Genomic DNA, 19,494 nt, shown 5'->3' on the forward strand with positions numbered 1-19,494 from the left:
TAAGGGGTAATCTCTACACAGGGTCACATACAGAGTGGTTGGTTAGGGGGTAATCTCTAAACAGGGTCACATACAGAGTGGTTGGTTAGGGGGTAATCTCTACACATGGTCACATACAGAGTGGTTGGTTAGGGGGTAATCTCTACACAGGGTCACATACAGAGTGGTTGGTTAGGGGGTAATCTCTAAACAGGGTCACATACAGAGTGGTTGGTTAGGGGGTAATCTCTAAACAGGGTCACATACAGAGTGGTTGGTTAGGGGGTAATCTCTAAACAGGGTCACATACAGAGTGGTTGGTTAGGGGTAATCTCTAAACAGGGTCACATACAGAGTGGTTGGTTAGGGGGTAATCTCTAAACAGGGTCACATACAGAGTGGTTGGTTAGGGGGTAATCTCTAAACAGGGTCACATACATAGTGGTTGGTTAGGGGGTAATCTCTGAACAGGGTTACATACAGAGTGGTTGGTTAGGGGGTAATCTCTACACATGGTCACATACAGAGTGGTTGGTTTGGGGGTAATCTCTAAACAGGGTCACATACAGAGTGGTTGGTTAGGGGGTAATCTCTAAACAGGGTCACATACAGAGTGGTTGGTTAGGGGGTAATCTCTACACATGGTCACATACAGAGTGGTTGGTTAGGGGGTAATCTCTACACAGGGTCACATACAGAGTGGTTGGTTAGGGGGTAATCTCTACAGAGAGTCACATACAGAGTGGTTGGTTAGGGGGTAATCTCTACACAGGGTCACATACAGAGTGGTTGGTTCGGGGGTAATCTCTACACATGGTCACATACAGAGTGGTTGGTTAGGGGGTAATCTCTACACAGAGTCACATACAGAGTGGTTGGTTATGGGGTAATCTCTACACAGGGTCACATACAGAGTGGTTTGTTAGGGGTAATCTTTATACAGGGTCACATACAGAGTGGTTGGTTAGGGGTAATCTTTATACAGGGTCACATACAGAGTGGTTGGTTAGGGGTAATCTCTACACAGGGTCACATACAGAGTGGTTGGTTGGAGTTAGTGGTTGGTTAGGGGGTAATCTCTAAACAGGGTCACATACAGAGTGGTTGGTTAGGGGTAATCTCTAAACAGGGTCACATACAGAGTGGTTGGTTATGGGGTAATCTCTACACAGGGTCACATACAGAGTGGTTGGTTAGGGGGTAATCTTTATACAGGGTCCATACAGAGTGGTTGGTTAGGGGTAATCTTTTTACAGGGTCACATACAGAGTGGTGGTTACGGGGTAATCTCTATACAGAGTCACATACAGAGTGGTTGGTTAGGGGGTAATCTCTACACAGAGTCACATACAGAGTGGTTGGTTAGGGTGTAATCTTTACACAGGGTCACATACAGAGTGGTTGGTTAGGGGGCAATCTCTGTACAGGGTCACATACAGAGTGGTTGGTTAGGGGGTAATCTCTACACAGGGTCACATACAGAGTGGTTGGTTACGGGGTAATCTCTATACAGGGTCACATACAGAGTGGTTGGTTAGGGGGTAATCTCTACACAGAGTCACATACAGAGTGGTTGGTTAGGGGGTAATCTCTATACATGGTCACATACAGAGTGGTTGGTTAGGGGGTAATCTCTACACAGGGTCACATACAGAGTGGTTGGTTAGGGGGTAATCTCTAAACAGGGTCACATACAGAGTGGTTGGTTAGGGGGTCATCTCTACACAGGGTCACATACAGAGTGGTTGGTTAGGGGTAATCTCTACAGAGAGTCACATACAGAGTGGTTGGTTAGGGGTAATCTCTACACAGGGTCACATACAGAGTGGTTGGTTAGGGGTAATCTCTACACATGGTCACATACAGAGTGGTTGGTTAGGGGTAATCTCTACACATGGTCACATACAGAGTGGTTGGTTAGGGGGTAATCTCTACAGAGAGTCACATACAGAGTGGTTGGTTAGGGGGTAATCTCTATACAGGGTCACATACAGAGTGGTTGGTTAGGGGTAATCTCTACACAGGGTCACATACAGAGTGGTTGGTTATGGGGTAATCTTTACACAGGGTCACATACAGAGTGGTTGGTTTAGGGGCAATCTCTGTACAGGGTCACATACAGAGTGGTTGGTTACGGGGTAATCTCTATACAGGGTCACATACAGAGTGGTTGGTTAGGGGTAATCTCTACACAGGGTCACATACAGAGTGGTTGGTTAGGGGTAATCTCTACACAGAGTCACATACAGAGTGGTTGGTTAGGGGGTAATCTTTACACAGGGTCACATACAGTGTGGTTGGTTAGGGGTAATCTTTATACAGGGTCCATACAGAGTGGTTGGTTAGGGGGTAATCTTTATACAGGGTCACATACAGAGTGGTTTGTTAGGGGGTAATCTCTAAACAGGGTCACATACAGAGTGGTTGGTTAGGGGGTCATCTCTACACAGGGTCACATACAGAGTGGTTGGTTAGGGGGTAATCTCTACAGAGAGTCACATACAGAGTGGTTGGTTAGGGGGTAATCTCTACACAGGGTCACATACAGAGTGGTTGGTTAGGGGGTAATCTCTACACAGAGTCACATACAGAGTGGTTGGTTAGGGGGTAATCTCTATACATGGTCACATACAGAGTGGTTGGTTAGGGGGTAATCTCTACACAGGGTCACATACAGAGTGGTTGGTTAGGGGGTAATCTCTACACAGGGTCACATACAGAGTGGTTGGTTAGGGGTAATCTCTACACAGGGTCACATACAGAGTGGTTGGTTAGGGGTAATCTCTAAACAGGGTCACATACAGAGTGGTTGGTTAGGGGGTAATCTCTAAACAGGGTCACATACAGAGTGGTTGGTTAGGGGTAATCTCTACACAGGGTCACATACAGAGTGGTTGGTTAGGGGTAATCTCTACACATGGTCACATACAGAGTGGTTGGTTAGGGGTAATCTCTACACAGGGTCACATACAGAGTGGTTGGTTAGGGGTAATCTCTACACAGGGTCACATACAGAGTGGTTGGTTAGGGGTAATCTCTACACAGGGTCACATACAGAGTGGTTGGTTAGGGGTAATCTCTAAACAGGGTCACATACAGAGTGGTTGGTTAGGGGTAATCTCTAAACAGGGTCACATACAGAGTGGTTGGTTAGGGGTAATCTCTACACAGGGTCACATACAGAGTGGTTGGTTAGGGGTAATCTCTAAACAGGGTCACATACAGAGTGGTTGGTTAGGGGGTAATCTCTAAACAGGGTCACATACAGAGTGGTTGGTTAGGGGGTAATCTCTAAACAGGGTCACATACAGAGTGGTTGGTTAGGGGTAATCTCTAAACAGGGTCACATACAGAGTGGTTGGTTAGGGGTAATCTCTAAACAGGGTCACATACATAGTGGTTGGTTAGGGGTAATCTCTGAACAGGGTTACATACAGAGTGGTTGGTTAGGGGTAATCTCTACACATGGTCACATACAGAGTGGTTGGTTAGGGGTAATCTCTACACAGGGTCACATACAGAGTGGTTGGTTAGGGGTAATCTCTAAACAGGGTCACATACAGAGTGGTTGGTTAGGGGGTAATCTCTACACATGGTCACATACAGAGTGGTTGGTTAGGGGTAATCTCTACACAGGGTCACATACAGAGTGGTTGGTTAGGGGTAATCTCTAAACAGGGTCACATACAGAGTGGTTGGTTAGGGGTAATCTCTAAACAGGGTCACATACAGAGTGGTTGGTTAGGGGTAATCTCTAAACAGGGTCACATACAGAGTGGTTGGTTAGGGGGTAATCTCTAAACAGGGTCACATACAGAGTGGTTGGTTAGGGGTAATCTCTAAACAGGGTCACATACAGAGTGGTTGGTTAGGGGTAATCTCTAAACAGGGTCACATACATAGTGGTTGGTTAGGGGTAATCTCTGAACAGGGTTACATACAGAGTGGTTGGTTAGGGGTAATCTCTACACATGGTCACATACAGAGTGGTTGGTTTGGGGTAATCTCTAAACAGGGTCACATACAGAGTGGTTGGTTAGGGGGTAATCTCTAAACAGGGTCACATACAGAGTGGTTGGTTAGGGGGTAATCTCTACACATGGTCACATACAGAGTGGTTGGTTAGGGGGTAATCTCTACACAGGGTCACATACAGAGTGGTTGGTTAGGGGGTAATCTCTACAGAGAGTCACATACAGAGTGGTTGGTTAGGGGTAATCTCTACACAGGGTCACATACAGAGTGGTTGGTTCGGGGGGTAATCTCTACACATGGTCACATACAGAGTGGTTGGTTAGGGGGTAATCTCTACACAGAGTCACATACAGAGTGGTTGGTTATGGGGTAATCTCTACACAGGGTCACATACAGAGTGGTTTGTTAGGGGGTAATCTTTATACAGGGTCACATACAGAGTGGTTGGTTAGGGGTAATCTTTATACAGGGTCACATACAGAGTGGTTGGTTAGGGGTAATCTCTACACAGGGTCACATACAGAGTGGTTGGTTAGGGGGTCATCTCTACAGAGAGTCACATACAGAGTGGTTGGTTAGGGGGTAATCTCTACACAGGGTCACATACAGAGTGGTTGGTTATGGGGTAATCTCTACACAGGGTCACATACAGAGTGGTTGGTTAGGGGGTAATCTTTATACAGGGTCCATACAGAGTGGTTGGTTAGGGGTAATCTTTTACAGGGTCACATACAGAGTGGTCGGTTACGGGGTAATCTCTATACAGAGTCACATACAGAGTGGTTGGTTAGGGGTAATCTCTACACAGAGTCACATACAGAGTGGTTGGTTAGGGTGTAATCTTTACACAGGGTCACATACAGAGTGGTTGGTTAGGGGGCAATCTCTGTACAGGGTCACATACAGAGTGGTTGGTTAGGGGGTAATCTCTACACAGGGTCACATACAGAGTGGTTGGTTACGGGGTAATCTCTATACAGGGTCACATACAGAGTGGTTGGTTAGGGGTAATCTCTACACAGAGTCACATACAGAGTGGTTGGTTAGGGGTAATCTCTATACATGGTCACATACAGAGTGGTTGGTTAGGGGGTAATCTCTACACAGGGTCACATACAGAGTGGTTGGTTAGGGGGTAATCTCTAAACAGGGTCACATACAGAGTGGTTGGTTAGGGGTCATCTCTACACAGGGTCACATACAGAGTGGTTGGTTAGGGGTAATCTCTACAGAGAGTCACATACAGAGTGGTTGGTTAGGGGTAATCTCTACACAGGGTCACATACAGAGTGGTTGGTTAGGGGGTAATCTCTACACATGGTCACATACAGAGTGGTTGGTTAGGGGTAATCTCTACACATGGTCACATACAGAGTGGTTGGTTAGGGGTAATCTCTACAGAGAGTCACATACAGAGTGGTTGGTTAGGGGTAATCTCTATACAGGGTCACATACAGAGTGGTTGGTTAGGGGTAATCTCTACACAGGGTCACATACAGAGTGGTTGGTTATGGGGTAATCTTTACACAGGGTCACATACAGAGTGGTTGGTTTGGGGGCAATCTCTGTACAGGGTCACATACAGAGTGGTTGGTTACGGGGTAATCTCTATACAGGGTCACATACAGAGTGGTTGGTTAGGGGTAATCTCTACACAGGGTCACATACAGAGTGGTTGGTTAGGGGTAATCTCTACACAGAGTCACATACAGAGTGGTTGGTTAGGGGGTAATCTTTACACAGGGTCACATACAGTGTGGTTGGTTAGGGGTAATCTTTATACAGGGTCCATACAGAGTGGTTGGTTAGGGGTAATCTTTATACAGGGTCACATACAGAGTGGTTTGTTAGGGGTAATCTCTAAACAGGGTCACATACAGAGTGGTTGGTTAGGGGTCATCTCTACACAGGGTCACATACAGAGTGGTTGGTTAGGGGTAATCTCTACAGAGAGTCACATACAGAGTGGTTGGTTAGGGGTAATCTCTACACAGGGTCACATACAGAGTGGTTGGTTAGGGGTAATCTCTACACAGAGTCACATACAGAGTGGTTGGTTAGGGGTAATCTCTATACATGGTCACATACAGAGTGGTTGGTTAGGGGTAATCTCTACACAGGGTCACATACAGAGTGGTTGGTTAGGGGGTCATCTCTACACAGGGTCACATACAGAGTGGTTGGTTAGGGGGTCATCTCTACACAGGGTCACATACAGAGTGGTTGGTTAGGGGGTAATCTCTACAGAGAGTCACATACAGAGTGGTTGGTTAGGGGTAATCTCTACACAGGGTCACATACAGAGTGGTTGGTTAGGGGTAATCTCTACACATGGTCACATACAGAGTGGTTGGTTAGGGGGTAATCTCTACACATGGTCACATACAGAGTGGTTGGTTAGGGGGTAATCTCTACAGAGAGTCACATACAGAGTGGTTGGTTAGGGGGTAATCTCTATACAGGGTCACATACAGAGTGGTTGGTTAGGGGGTAATCTCTACACAGGGTCACATACAGAGTGGTTGGTTATGGGGTAATCTTTACACAGGGTCACATACAGAGTGGTTGGTTAGGGGCAATCTCTGTACAGGGTCACATACAGAGTGGTTGGTTACGGGGTAATCTCTATACAGGGTCACATACAGAGTGGTTGGTTAGGGGGTAATCTCTACACAGGGTCACATACAGAGTGGTTGGTTAGGGGGTAATCTCTACACAGAGTCACATACAGAGTGGTTGGTTAGGGGGGTAATCTTTACACAGGGTCACATACAGTGTGGTTGGTTAGGGGGTAATCTTTATACAGGGTCCATACAGAGTGGTTGGTTAGGGGGTAATCTTTATACAGGGTCACATACAGAGTGGTTTGTTAGGGGGTAATCTCTAAACAGGGTCACATACAGAGTGGTTGGTTAGGGGGTCATCTCTACACAGGGTCACATACAGAGTGGTTGGTTAGGGGGTAATCTCTACACAGGGTCACATACAGAGTGGTTGGTTAGGGGTAATCTTTAAACAGGGTCACATACAGAGTGGTTGGTTAGGGGTAATCTCTAAACAGGGTCACATACAGAGTGGTTGGTTAGGGGTAATCTCTAAACAGGGTCACATACAGAGTGGTTGGTTAGGGGTAATCTCTAAACAGGGTCACATACAGAGTGGTTGGTTAGGGGGTAATCTCTAAACAGGGTCACATACAGAGTGGTTGGTTAGGGGGTAATCTCTAAACAGGGTCACATACATAGTGGTTGGTTAGGGGGTAATCTCTGAACAGGGTTACATACAGAGTGGTTGGTTAGGGGGTAATCTCTACACATGGTCACATACAGAGTGGTTGGTTAGGGGGTAATCTCTACACAGGGTCACATACAGAGTGGTTGGTTAGGGGGTAATCTCTACACAGGGTCACATACAGAGTGGTTGGTTTGGGGGTAATCTCTAAACAGGGTCACATACAGAGTGGTTGGTTAGGGGGTAATCTCTAAACAGGGTCACATACAGAGTGGTTGGTTAGGGGGTAATCTCTAAACAGGGTCACATACAGAGTGGTTGGTTAGGGGTAATCTCTACACATGGTCACATACAGAGTGGTTGGTTAGGGGTAATCTCTACACAGGGTCACATACAGAGTGGTTGGTTAGGGGGTAATCTCTACAGAGAGTCACATACAGAGTGGTTGGTTAGGGGGTAATCTCTACACAGGGTCACATACAGAGTGGTTGGTTCGGGGGTAATCTCTACACATGGTCACATACAGAGTGGTTGGTTAGGGGGTAATCTCTACACAGAGTCACATACAGAGTGGTTGGTTATGGGGTAATCTCTACACAGGGTCACATACAGAGTGGTTTGTTAGGGGGTAATCTTTATACAGGGTCACATACAGAGTGGTTGGTTAGGGGGTAATCTTTATACAGGGTCACATACAGAGTGGTTGGTTAGGGGGTAATCTCTACACAGGGTCACATACAGAGTGGTTGGTTAGGGGGTCATCTCTACAGAGAGTCACATACAGAGTGGTTGGTTAGGGGGTAATCTCTATACATGGTCACATACAGAGTGGTTGGTTAGGGGGTAATCTCTACACTGGGTCACATACAGAGTGGTTGGTTAGGGGGTAATCTCTACACAGGGTCACATACAGAGTGGTTGGTTATGGGGTAATCTCTACACAGGGTCACATACAGAGTGGTTGGTTAGGGGGTAATCTTTATACAGGGTCCATACAGAGTGGTTGGTTAGGGGGTAATCTTTTTACAGGGTCACATACAGAGTGGTCGGTTACGGGGTAATCTCTATACAGAGTCACATACAGAGTGGTTGGTTAGGGGGTAATCTCTACACAGAGTCACATACAGAGTGGTTGGTTAGGGTGTAATCTTTACACAGGGTCACATACAGAGTGGTTGGTTAGGGGGCAATCTCTGTACAGGGTCACATACAGAGTGGTTGGTTAGGGGGTAATCTCTACACAGGGTCACATACAGAGTGGTTGGTTACGGGGTAATCTCTATACAGGGTCACATACAGAGTGGTTGGTTAGGGGGTAATCTCTACACAGAGTCACATACAGAGTGGTTGGTTAGGGGGTAATCTCTATACATGGTCACATACAGAGTGGTTGGTTAGGGGGTAATCTCTACACAGGGTCACATACAGAGTGGTTGGTTAGGGGGTAATCTCTAAACAGGGTCACATACAGAGTGGTTGGTTAGGGGGTCATCTCTACACAGGGTCACATACAGAGTGGTTGGTTAGGGGGTAATCTCTACAGAGAGTCACATACAGAGTGGTTGGTTAGGGGGTAATCTCTACACAGGGTCACATACAGAGTGGTTGGTTAGGGGGTAATCTCTACACATGGTCACATACAGAGTGGTTGGTTAGGGGGTAATCTCTACACATGGTCACATACAGAGTGGTTGGTTAGGGGTAATCTCTACAGAGAGTCACATACAGAGTGGTTGGTTAGGGGGTAATCTCTATACAGGGTCACATACAGAGTGGTTGGTTAGGGGGTAATCTCTACACAGGGTCACATACAGAGTGGTTGGTTATGGGGTAATCTTTACACAGGGTCACATACAGAGTGGTTGGTTAGGGGGCAATCTCTGTACAGGGTCACATACAGAGTGGTTGGTTACGGGGTAATCTCTATACAGGGTCACATACAGAGTGGTTGGTTAGGGGTAATCTCTACACAGGGTCACATACAGAGTGGTTGGTTAGGGGTAATCTCTACACAGAGTCACATACAGAGTGGTTGGTTAGGGGGTAATCTTTACACAGGGTCACATACAGTGTGGTTGGTTAGGGGTAATCTTTATACAGGGTCCATACAGAGTGGTTGGTTAGGGGGTAATCTTTATTCAGGGTCACATACAGAGTGGTTTGTTAGGGGTAATCTCTAAACAGGGTCACATACAGAGTGGTTGGTTAGGGGTCATCTCTACACAGGGTCACATACAGAGTGGTTGGTTAGGGGGTAATCTCTACAGAGAGTCACATACAGAGTGGTTGGTTAGGGGGTAATCTCTACACAGGGTCACATACAGAGTGGTTGGTTAGGGGGTAATCTCTACACAGAGTCACATACAGAGTGGTTGGTTAGGGGGTAATCTCTATACATGGTCACATACAGAGTGGTTGGTTAGGGGGTAATCTCTACACAGGGTCACATACAGAGTGGTTGGTTAGGGGGTAATCTCTAAACAGGGTCACATACAGAGTGGTTGGTTAGGGGGTCATCTCTACACAGGGTCACATACAGAGTGGTTGGTTAGGGGGTCATCTCTACAGAGAGTCACATACAGAGTGGTTGGTTAGGGGGTAATCTCTATACATGGTCACATACAGAGTGGTTGGTTAGGGGTAATCTCTACACTGGGTCACATACAGAGTGGTTGGTTAGGGGTAATCTCTACACAGGGTCACATACAGAGTGGTTGGTTATGGGGTAATCTCTACACAGGGTCACATACAGAGTGGTTGGTTAGGGGTAATCTTTATACAGGGTCCATACAGAGTGGTTGGTTGGGGGTAATCTTTTTACAGGGTCACATACAGAGTGGTTGGTTCGGGGTAATCTCTATACAGAGTCACATACAGAGTGGTTGGTTAGGGGGTAATCTCTACACAGAGTCACATACAGAGTGGTTGGTTAGGGTGTAATCTTTACACAGGGTCACATACAGAGTGGTTGGTTAGGGGGCAATCTCTGTACAGGGTCACATACAGAGTGGTTGGTTAGGGGGTAATCTCTACACAGGGTCACATACAGAGTGGTTGGTTACGGGGTAATCTCTATACAGGGTCACATACAGAGTGGTTGGTTAGGGGTAATCTCTACACAGAGTCACATACAGAGTGGTTGGTTAGGGGTAATCTCTATACATGGTCACATACAGAGTGGTTGGTTAGGGGTAATCTCTACACAGGGTCACATACAGAGTGGTTGGTTAGGGGTAATCTCTAAACAGGGTCACATACAGAGTGGTTGGTTAGGGGTCATCTCTACACAGGGTCACATACAGAGTGGTTGGTTAGGGGGTAATCTCTACAGAGAGTCACATACAGAGTGGTTGGTTAGGGGTAATCTCTACACAGGGTCACATACAGAGTGGTTGGTTAGGGGTAATCTCTACACATGGTCACATACAGAGTGGTTGGTTAGGGGTAATCTCTACACATGGTCACATACAGAGTGGTTGGTTAGGGGTAATCTCTACAGAGAGTCACATACAGAGTGGTTGGTTAGGGGTAATCTCTATACAGGGTCACATACAGAGTGGTTGGTTAGGGGTAATCTCTACACAGGGTCACATACAGAGTGGTTGGTTATGGGGTAATCTTTACACAGGGTCACATACAGAGTGGTTGGTTAGGGGGCAATCTCTGTACAGGGTCACATACAGAGTGGTTGGTTACGGGGTAATCTCTATACAGGGTCACATACAGAGTGGTTGGTTAGGGGGTAATCTCTACACAGGGTCACATACAGAGTGGTTGGTTAGGGGGTAATCTCTACACAGAGTCACATACAGAGTGGTTGGTTAGGGGGGTAATCTTTACACAGGGTCACATACAGTGTGGTTGGTTAGGGGGTAATCTTTATACAGGGTCCATACAGAGTGGTTGGTTAGGGGGTAATCTTTATTCAGGGTCACATACAGAGTGGTTTGTTAGGGGGTAATCTCTAAACAGGGTCACATACAGAGTGGTTGGTTAGGGGGTCATCTCTACACAGGGTCACATACAGAGTGGTTGGTTAGGGGGTAATCTCTACAGAGAGTCACATACAGAGTGGTTGGTTAGGGGTAATCTCTACACAGGGTCACATACAGAGTGGTTGGTTAGGGGTAATCTCTACACAGAGTCACATACAGAGTGGTTGGTTAGGGGGTAATCTCTATACATGGTCACATACAGAGTGGTTGGTTAGGGGGTAATCTCTACACAGGGTCACATACAGAGTGGTTGGTTAGGGGGTAATCTCTAAACAGGGTCACATACAGAGTGGTTGGTTAGGGGGTCATCTCTACACAGGGTCACATACAGAGTGGTTGGTTAGGGGGTAATCTCTACAGAGAGTCACATACAGAGTGGTTGGTTAGGGGGTAATCTCTACACAGGGTCACATACAGAGTGGTTGGTTAGGGGGTAATCTCTACACATGGTCACATACAGAGTGGTTGGTTAGGGGGTAATCTCTACACATGGTCACATACAGAGTGGTTGGTTAGGGGGTAATCTCTACAGAGAGTCACATACAGAGTGGTTGGTTAGGGGGTAATCTCTATACAGGGTCACATACAGATTGGTTGGTTAGGGGTAATCTCTACACAGGGTCACATACAGAGTGGTTGGTTATGGGGTAATCTTTACACAGGGTCACATACAGAGTGGTTGGTTAGGGGGCAATCTCTGTACAGGGTCACATACAGAGTGGTTGGTTACGGGGTAATCTCTATACAGGGTCACATACAGAGTGGTTGGTTAGGGGGTAATCTCTACACAGGGTCACATACAGAGTGGTTGGTTAGGGGTAATCTCTACACAGAGTCACATACAGAGTGGTTGGTTAGGGGGTAATCTTTACACAGGGTCACATACAGTGTGGTTGGTTAGGGGTAATCTTTATACAGGGTCCATACAGAGTGGTTGGTTAGGGGTAATCTTTATACAGGGTCACATACAGAGTGGTTTGTTAGGGGTAATCTCTAAACAGGGTCACATACAGAGTGGTTGGTTAGGGGTCATCTCTACACAGGGTCACATACAGAGTGGTTGGTTAGGGGTAATCTCTACAGAGAGTCACATACAGAGTGGTTGGTTAGGGGGTAATCTCTACACAGGGTCACATACAGAGTGGTTGGTTAGGGGTAATCTCTACACATGGTCACATACAGAGTGGTTGGTTAGGGGTAATCTCTACACATGGTCACATACAGAGTGGTTGGTTAGGGGTAATCTCTACAGAGAGTCACATACAGAGTGGTTGGTTAGGGGTAATCTCTATACAGGGTCACATACAGAGTGGTTGGTTAGGGGTAATCTCTACACAGGGTCACATACAGAGTGGTTGGTTATGGGGTAATCTTTACACAGGGTCACATACAGAGTGGTTGGTTAGGGGGCAATCTCTGTACAGGGTCACATACAGAGTGGTTGGTTACGGGGTAATCTCTATACAGGGTCACATACAGAGTGGTTGGTTAGGGGGTAATCTCTACACAGGGTCACATACAGAGTGGTTGGTTAGGGGGTAATCTCTACACATGGTCACATACAGAGTGGTTGGTTATGGGGTAATCTCTACACAGAGTCACATACAGAGTGGTTGGTTAGGGGGGTAATCTTTACACAGGGTCACATACAGTGTGGTTGGTTAGGGGGTAATCTCTACAGAGAGTCACATACAGAGTGGTTGGTTAGGGGGTAATCTCTACACAGAGTCACATACAGAGTGGTTGGTTAGGGGGGTAATCTCTACACAGGGTCACATACAGAGTGGTTGGTTATGGGGTAATCTCTACACAGGGTCACATACAGAGTGGTTGGTTAGGGGGTAATCTTTATACAGGGTCACATACAGAGTGGTTGGTTAGGGGGTAATCTTTATACAGGGTCACATACAGAGTGGTTGGTTAGGGGGTAATCTCTACACAGGGTCACATACAGAGTGGTTGGTTAGGGGGTCATCTCTACAGAGAGTCACATACAGAGTGGTTGGTTAGGGGGTAATCTCTATACATGGTCACATACAGAGTGGTTGGTTAGGGGGTAATCTCTACACTGGGTCACATACAGAGTGGTTGGTTAGGGGGTAATCTCTACACAGGGTCACATACAGAGTGGTTGGTTATGGGGTAATCTCTACACAGGGTCACATACAGAGTGGTTGGTTAGGGGGTAATCTTTATACAGGGTCCATACAGAGTGGTTGGTTAGGGGGTAATCTTTATACAGGGTCACATACAGAGTGGTCGGTTACGGGGTAATCTCTATACAGAGTCACATACAGAGTGGTTGGTTAGGGGGTAATCTCTACACAGAGTCACATACAGAGTGGTTGGTTAGGGTGTAATCTTTACACAGGGTCACATACAGAGTGGTTGGTTAGGGGGCAATCTCTGTACAGGGTCACATACAGAGTGGTTGGTTAGGGGGTAATCTCTACACAGGGTCACATACAGAGTGGTTGGTTACGGGGTAATCTCTATACAGGGTCACATACAGAGTGGTTGGTTAGGGGTAATCTCTACACAGAGTCACATACAGAGTGGTTGGTTAGGGGTAATCTCTACACATGGTCACATACAGAGTGGTTGGTTAGGGGGTAATCTCTACACAGGGTCACATACAGAGTGGTTGGTTAGGGGGTAATCTCTAAACAGGGTCACATACAGAGTGGTTGGTTAGGGGTCATCTCTACACAGGGTCACATACAGAGTGGTTGGTTAGGGGTAATCTCTACAGAGAGTCACATACAGAGTGGTTGGTTAGGGGTAATCTCTACACAGGGTCACATACAGAGTGGTTGGTTAGGGGTAATCTCTACACATGGTCACATACAGAGTGGTTGGTTAGGGGTAATCTCTACACATGGTCACATACAGAGTGGTTGGTTAGGGGTAATCTCTACAGAGAGTCACATACAGAGTGGTTGGTTAGGGGGTAATCTCTATACAGGGTCACATACAGAGTGGTTGGTTAGGGGGTAATCTCTACACAGGGTCACATACAGAGTGGTTGGTTATGGGGTAATCTTTACACAGGGTCACATACAGAGTGGTTGGTTAGGGGGCAATCTCTGTACAGGGTCACATACAGAGTGGTTGGTTACGGGGTAATCTCTATACAGGGTCACATACAGAGTGGTTGGTTAGGGGGTAATCTCTACACAGGGTCACATACAGAGTGGTTGGTTAGGGGGTAATCTCTACACAGGGTCACATACAGAGTGGTTGGTTAGGGGGTAATCTCTACACATGGTCACATACAGAGTGGTTGGTTATGGGGTAATCTCTACACAGAGTCACATACAGAGTGGTTGGTTAGGGGGTAATCTTTACACAGGGTCACATAGAGTGTGGTTGGTTAGGGGGTAATCTTTATACAGGGTCCATACAGAGTGGTTGGTTAGGGGGTAATCTTTATACAGGGTCACATACAGAGTGGTCGGTTACGGGGTAATCTCTATACAGAGTCACATACAGAGTGGTTGGTTAGGGGGTAATCTCTACACAGGGTCACATACAGAGTGGTTGGTTAGGGGGTAATCTCTACACAGGGTCACATACAGAGTGGTTGGTTAGGGGGTAATCTCTATACATGGTCACATACAGAGTGGTTGGTTAGGGGGTAATCTCTACACTGGGTCACATACAGAGTGGTTGGTTAGGGGGTAATCTCTACACAGGGTCACATACAGAGTGGTTGGTTATGGGGTCATCTCTACACATGGTCACATACAGAGTGGTTGGTTAGGGGGTAATCTTTATACAGGGTCCATACAGAGTGGTTGGTTAGGGGGTAATCTTTATACAGGGTCACATACAGAGTGGTCGGTTACGGGGTAATCTCTATACAGAGTCACATACAGAGTGGTTGGTTAGGGGGTAATCTCTACACAGAGTCACATACAGAGTGGTTGGTTAGGGTGTAATCTTTACACAGGGTCACATACAGAGTGGTTGGTTAGGGGGCAATCTCTGTACAGGGTCACATACAGAGTGGTTGGTTAGGGGGTAATCTCTACACAGGGTCACATACAGAGTGGTTGGTTACGGGGTAATCTCTATACAGGGTCACATACAGAGTGGTTGGTTAGGGGGTAATCTCTACACAGAGTCACATACAGAGTGGTTGGTTAGGGGGTAATCTCTACACATGGTCACATACAGAGTGGTTGGTTAGGGGGTAATCTCTACACAGGGTCACATACAGAGTGGTTGGTTAGGGGGTAATCTCTAAACAGGGTCACATACAGAGTGGTTGGTTAGGGGGTCATCTCTACACAGGGTCACATACAGAGTGGTTGGTTAGGGGGTAATCTCTACAGAGAGTCACATACAGAGAGGTTGGTTAGGGGGTAATCTCTACACAGGGTCACATACAGAGTGGTTGGTTAGGGGGTAATCTCTACAGAGAGTCACATACAGAGTGGTTGGTTAGGGGGTAATCTCTATACAGGGTCACATACAGATTGGTTGGTTAGGGGGTAATCTCTACACAGGGTCACATACAGAGTGGTTGGTTATGGGGTAATCTTTACACAGGGTCACATACAGAGTGGTTGGTTAGGGGGCAATCTCTGTACAGGGTCACATACAGAGTGGTTGGTTACGGGGTAATCTCTATACAGGGTCACATACAGAGTGGTTGGTTAGGGGGTAATCTCTACACAGGGTCACATACAGAGTGGTTGGTTAGGGGGTAATCTCTACACATGGTCACATACAGAGTGGTTGGTTAGGGGGGTAATCTCTACACAGGGTCACATACAGAGTGGTTGGTTATGGGGTAATCTCTACACAGAGTCACATACAGAGTGGTTGGTTAGGGGGGTAATCTTTACACAGGGTCACATACAGTGTGGTTGGTTAGGGTGTAATCTCTGTACAGGGTCACATACAGAGTGGTTGGTTAGGGGGTAATCTCTACACAGGGTCACATACAGAGTGGTTGGTTAGGGGGTAATCTCTACACAGGGTTACATACAGTGTGGTTGGTTAGGGGGTAATCTCTACACAGGGTCACATACAGAGTGGTTGGTTAAGGGGTAATCTCTACACAGGGTCACATACAGAGTTGTTGGTTAGGGGGTAATCTCTACACATGGTCACATACAGAGTGGTTGGTTATGGGGTAATCTCTACAGAGAGTCACATACAGAGTGGTTGGTTAGGGGGTAATCTCTATACAGGGTCACATACAGAGTGGTTGGTTAGGGGGTAATCTCTACACAGGGTCACATACAGAGTGGTTGGTTAGGGGGTAATCTCTACAGAGAGTCACATACAGAGTGGTTGGTTAGGGGGTAATCTCTACACAGGGTCACATACAGAGTGGTTGGTTACGGGGTAATCTCTATACAGGGTCACATACAGAGTGGTTGGTTAGGGGGTAATCTCTATACAGGGTCACATACAGAGAGGTTGGTTAGGGGGTAATCTCTATACAGGGTCACATACAGAGTGGTTGGTTAGGGGGTAATCTCTACACAGGGTCACATACAGAGTGGTTGGTTAGGGGGTAATCTCTACACAGAGTCACATACAGAGTGGTTGGTTAGGGGGTAATCTCTACACAGAGTCACATACAGAGTGGTTGGTTATGGGGTAATCTCTACACAGGGTCACATACAGAGTGGTTGGTTAGGGGGGTAATCTCTAAACAGAGTCACATACAGAGTGGTTGGTTAGGGGGTAATCTCTATAAGGGGTCACATACAGAGTGGTTGGTTATGGGGTAATCTCTACACAGGGTCACATACAGAGTGGTTTCTCAGCATGTGTGTTATTCTTCTGACAGTCTATAGTAATGGAATACCCCCACCCGTCGGTTAAAGTGTGTGTGTGTGTGTTTGTTATGAACGTATGATGTTGTGACCCCAGGTTCTCCTCACTCACATCTATGTGACGTCCTGGGATTGTTCTGAGAATAATCACTCACAGGGTCAGAAGTTCATGTTCAACTCTGAAGTTTTTTAACTATTCTAGGGGCTATGTCCGTATAGTCTTGAAATGTCTTGAATGGCTTCCTTCCCTCTGTCCTTCCTTCCTTCCCTCCCTCCTTTAGCCGTCCACTGATCCTCCTTGGGTGAGATGAGAGAAATAAAAAGCGGTGTAATGCTACTTTTTGTCCCCTAGAGGGTGCTCTAGTCCACAGCACCTTGTCTTGCGTCAGGGAGGCAAAAAATAGTCTGGTGCTTTGACTTCATGACAAACTGTTTCTGCATTAAGCCACTTTGAGTGCCATGGTGAGAGGGTCAATTCCATTTCAGTGCAGGAAGTAAACTGAAATGTACAAATTCTAATTCCATTTTGGTCTCCCAGAGAAGCGCTGGGAATTAGAACTGGCATTTCTGTTGACTTTCTGAATTGACTGACTTGAAAAGGAATTGACCCCAACCCCTGGTCACGACCGAATGTTATACTAATCCAAACAGTCCACATCCACACATTTGTGCTGATTCCCTGTGGACTGTGTCTGTTTTGACTCCCATGGCTTTTAAAACAGTGCTACAGATGTTTATTTTGAGCCTATTGCATTTTTCCCTCCCATGCCTTTTTAGCATGGTAGCATGCTTTCCCTAAAGATAGTTCTGTAGCTATGAGAGTGGGACACCATAAGACATGATACAAATGTAAACACTCAACAAACCTGCTCATTTCAATGGTTTGGAGTGGGTTTTTATGTTTTCATCATCATGTCCTGATGCCCACTCCTATGAGGAGCATGTTAGACTGATGGAGAGTTAACTGCTATCAATCTCCCTGTTTCAATATTGACTTAAACACACTGTTTAATGATGCATCTACACACACACTGTTTACTGATGCATCTACACACACTGTTTACTGATGCATCTACACACACACTGTTTACTGATGCTTCTACACACACACTGTTTACTGATGCTTCTACACACACACACTGTTTACTGATGCATCTACACACACACTGTTTACTGATGCATCTACACACACACTGTTTACTGATGCTTCTACACACACACACTGTTTACTGATGCATCTACACACACACTGTTTACTGATGCATCTACACACACACTGTTTACTGATGCATCTACACACACACTGTTTACTGATGCATCTACACACACACTGTTTACTGATGCATCTACACACACACTGTTTACTGATGCATCTACACACACACACTGTTTACTGATGCATCTACACACACACTGTTTACTGATGCATCTACACACACTGTTTACTGATGCATCTACACACACACTGTTTACTGATGCTTCTACACACACACTGTTTACTGATGCATCTACACACACTGTTTACTGATGCATCTACACACACTGTTTACTGATGCATCTACACACACTGTTTACTGATGCATCTACACACACACTGTTTACTGATGCATCTACACACACTGTTTACTGATGCTTCTACACACACACTGTTTACTGATGCATCTACACACACACTGTTTACTGATGCATCTACACACACACTGTTTACTGATGCATCTACACACACACACTGTTTACTGATGCATCTACACACACACTGTTTACTGATGCATCTACACACACTGTTTACTGATGCATCTACACACACACTGTTTACTGATGCTTCTACACACACACTGTTTACTGATGCATCTACACACACTGTTTACTGATGCATCTACACACACTGTTTACTGATGCATCTACACACACTGTTTACTGATGCATCTACACACACACTGTTTACTGATGCATCTACACACACTGTTTACTGATGCATTCTACACACACTGTTTACTGATGCTTCTACACACACACTGTTTACTGATGCATCTACACACACACTGTTTACTGATGCATCTACACACACACACTGTTTACTGATGCATCTACACACACACTGTTTACTGATGCATCTACACACACTGTTTACTGATGCATCTACACACACACTGTTTACTGATGCTTCTACACACACTGTTTACTGATGCATCTACACACACTGTTTACTGATGCATCTACACACACTGTTTACTGATGCATCTACACACACACTGTTTACTGATGCATCTACACACACTGTTTACTGATGCATTCTACACACACTGTTTACTGATGCTTCTACACACACACTGTTTACTGATGCATCTACACACACACTGTTTACTGATGCATCTACACACACACACTGTTTACTGATGCATCTACACACACACTGTTTACTGATGCTTCTACACACACACACGTTTACTGATGCATACACACACACTGTTTACTGCACACACACACACACACACACACACACACACACACACACACAC

At 46.0% G+C, this 19,494-nt stretch overlaps 1 protein-coding gene across 11 annotated transcripts in view; it reads left to right on the forward strand.

Moving 5' to 3' along the window:
* LOC115122152 (tensin-1-like) overlaps positions 1 to 19,494 on the forward strand; it is a 291,714-nt gene that overhangs the window by 199,112 nt on the left and 73,108 nt on the right. The window lies entirely within an intron of this gene.

The sequence above is a fragment of the Oncorhynchus nerka genome, linkage group LG5 (genome assembly GCF_034236695.1).
Source record: "Oncorhynchus nerka isolate Pitt River linkage group LG5, Oner_Uvic_2.0, whole genome shotgun sequence".
NCBI lineage: Eukaryota > Metazoa > Chordata > Actinopteri > Salmoniformes > Salmonidae > Oncorhynchus > Oncorhynchus nerka.